The 3498-nt window shown below is 39.0% G+C and overlaps 1 protein-coding gene and 1 pseudogene across 1 annotated transcript in view; one reads left to right on the top strand and one right to left on the bottom strand.

Annotated features, from left to right (window-relative positions):
• Nucleotides 1–3498, bottom strand: part of LOC103602159 (probable phospholipid-transporting ATPase FetA) — a 50510-nt gene that overhangs the window by 27224 nt on the left and 19788 nt on the right. The gene's annotated exons all lie outside the window — the stretch shown is intronic.
• Nucleotides 2800–3265, top strand: LOC103602157 (annotated as a pseudogene).

Genomic DNA, 3498 nt, shown 5'->3' on the forward strand with positions numbered 1-3498 from the left:
AAAAAAAAAAAAAAGAAAAAGAATTAACTGAACATTTTATCCAAGATTTGTGCTACTCAGTTCTACCTTTTGGAGGCTTATCTTTCAATAAAGCATCTCTTTCTCTTTGGGGGGCAGGGAGGCCCTATAGTTCACAGGCTGTACACAGCAGTACACTGGATAGAAAAGAAAGTCCAGCAGGAACCATCCTTGGGGTTTTGAAGGGAGAAAATAGTAACTTTAACATATTAAGTACTAATTAAGTGCTAGGAACTCTGCTAAGCACTTTACATATATTATTTAATTTAATATTTATAATAGTTCTCTTTTATAAATAGATGAGGAACATGATATTGAGAGTGGAAAAGCATTTTGCCTGAAGTCACCTAGCTACGGAGTAGAAGAAACAGGTTTTGACGCAGTTCCAGAATTCAAGCTCTTAATCACTCCATTATTGAAATAAGATGCTGCTTTAACAAAAGTCTAAAATGTATGGCATTGGCTTAGAAGTAGGGGGTTGGGGGTGGTAAGGAAACTTACGTAAAAGGCTAGAAAGATGGCAATCATGTTAACAGCAAAGAATTTGGTAAACCTGGAAGGTAGACTATGTGCCTACTGAATCTGCAGCCCTAAGGGAAGTGGTTGGAAAGAATCAGAATATTAATGTGTGTTGACTATCATTTGACAAGGTATTGAAAGAAAGAGTTGAACTAGGGAAAGAAATGACGATTTGTAAGCAGAAATGAAAAAGAACAGATAGTACAGAAATGTGGGGCATCAAAGGACTATGACTTCTAGACATCATACAGGAAGAGATAATATTGAGACCTTAAGCAAACAAGGCCCAATAATTCTTTTCAACCAAATAAAATGACTCAGCCTTGAGGCAAAGTTCAGATTCAAGACAATACCTTTTTATCCATGACTATTATTCCCGATAGCCTCAACTTTCTTGCCATTAGGTTGAGAGAGAAGGGCAGGGTGGGATAAGGAAACGAAGGAAGAGGACAAATTTAAGAACTATGTCTAGGAAAGAATTTTGGGGGTTACTGGCACATGGAACTAAGTGGAAGCAAACAGATGCGAAGCCTGGTAAATTTTAGAGGAACAAGTCTGGTCTAAAAAAGTCTGTAACTGTTTGGTTTTTAAAACAGCACTGAGAGGGAACCAGGTTGTGAAAACCAGTCTCCAAGGAGAGCACACTCCCCAATATCCACTTCAGAGTTGGCCAAGGAGGATAAAGAATGGGGGAAAACTTCCCATGGGTGAGCTAGGGGTCATTGAGAACAATGAAAAAAGGAGTTCCTACTACATCTCCAGACCAAGAGGAACCGTATTTAGATCTGACAGAGTGGACTGTGCATCAGCCAGAGATCCTGGACTCTCAGCTGGATGCAGTGACCTAGTGGGATCTGGGGGAGATGATGAGGGTGTTCTACCTGTGGGAAGAAAAGTGAAATGGATATCTGATGATCAGAGGATGGATTCTGGCAAGACAACAGTATGTATTCATCAAACTCTATTTTCTTTTCCTTCTAAGCACATAGGTAGAGTACATTTTCCAAGTACCCTTGCAGTTAGATGGGGTCATATAACTGTGTTCTAGCCAATGCAATGTTGGTGAACATGATTATGACACTTACAGGCTTGGCCCTCAAAAAATATCATGTGTGAATCTTCCTGTTCTTTCTCCTCCCCCATTTGCTGGCTGGATGTAGAGAATCAAGAAGAGGATTCTGAACCCACGAGGTTGGTGGAGCCATTAACCAGAAAGAACATGGGTTCCTGAGTGACTGATGGAGCAAGCCACCTTTCCCTCAACAACTTTTGTTGTATTGTCACATGAGCAAGAAATAAATCTTTATTATATTGTCACTGAGATTTTTCTTTTTCTTTTTTCTTTTTTTAAAAAAGATGACCGGTAAGGGGATCTTAACCCTTGACTTGGTGCTGTCAGCACCACGTTCTGCGAGTGAGCCATGGGCCAGCCCTGTCACTGAGATTTTGAGGTTGTTTGTTATATCTGTGATCTTACCTTGACTAATATAACAGTACCACTCATAGTTCCAATTAATCTGATGCCTTCTATTTTTAATTATTTAACACATTTAATTGTTAACACACAGAAAGATATATGCAGAAATCAAAAATGTGTAAGTTGATGAATTTTCCCAAAGTAATCACACTAAGGGAACTAACACACAGATGAAGAAATAGAACATTTCAAGCATCCAAAACCCACTTTTTGTCCTCTTCCAGTCACTATCCTCCTCAAATTGCACATTTATTTATTTTTATTATTTTTTAAATTTTATTTTATTTTATCATTATACAACATGGTTGATTTTTGTGGCCCATTACCAAATCCTCCCTCCCCTCTCAAATCACACATTTAAAGTATTGTATACAATTACATATTGTATACACCTGTGAAATCATCACCACATTCAAGATAATGAAATATCCATTATCCTAGTGGCCCTTTTTAAATCCTTCCTCCCATCCCTCCTTCCCCTGGTCCCCAGGTGTGATATTGTCAAAATATATATTTAGTTTTTGTCCAGGTCTCCTAGCACAAAACTCCTAAAATCCTTAGACTCGCCAAAGTGCTGTCTTTTTTTATGCTAATAAGTTGACTTATGACTGACAGTTCTAGGACCCAGTGGTGCTGGTGAGAAGTCTGATGCCAATGTAATTTTGATTTTTTTTGTTGTTGTTGATATCTTATTCTTATCCCTATGAAATTATTTGAAGGACTTTCACTATACCCAAACCCTGTCGGCTTAGAACTCCATTAAAAGAATATTTTGCCCCTTTCACAAGATGGCGCCAAAGGCAAAGAAGGAAGCTCCTGCCCCTGCCAAAGCCGAAGCCAAAGCAAAGGCTTTGAAGGCCAAGAAGGCAGTGCTGAAAGGTATCCAAAGCCATAAAAAAAAGAAGGTCCGCACATCACCCACCGTCCAGTGGCCCAAGACAGTGGCTCTGGAGGCAACCCAAAAATCCTTGGAAGAGCGCCCCCAGGAGAAACAAGCTTGACCACTGTGCCACCATCAAGTTCCCCAGACCACTGAGTCTGCCGTGAAGAAGACGGAAGACAACAACACTTGTGTTCGTTGTGGATGTCAAGGCCAATAAACACCAGATCAAACAGGCTGTGAAGAAGTATGACACTGATGTGGCCAAGGTCGACACCCTGATCAGGCCTGATGGAGAGAAGAAGGCTGATGTTCGATTGGCTCCTGATTATGATGCTTTGGATGTTGCCAACAAAATTGGGATCATCTAAACTTGAGTCCAGATGGTTAATTCCAAATACAAAATTTTTTTCACCATTAAAAAAATATATATATATATATATTTCTCTCATATTTTCTATCTGTCTTTTTGGTTTATGGGCCAGGAAAGTTCTTTGGCTCTATTTCAGCACTTTTATTGGCTTTTTAATATTAGGAATCCTCTTTTTACTTTCCAAAATTATTTTCTGTTGTTCTTAGATTGTTTTTTTTTCTTTCCTTTTTT

Source organism: Galeopterus variegatus, unplaced genomic scaffold (genome assembly GCF_000696425.1).
Source record: "Galeopterus variegatus unplaced genomic scaffold, G_variegatus-3.0.2 Scaffold4031, whole genome shotgun sequence".
Classification (NCBI taxonomy): Eukaryota; Metazoa; Chordata; class Mammalia; order Dermoptera; family Cynocephalidae; genus Galeopterus; species Galeopterus variegatus.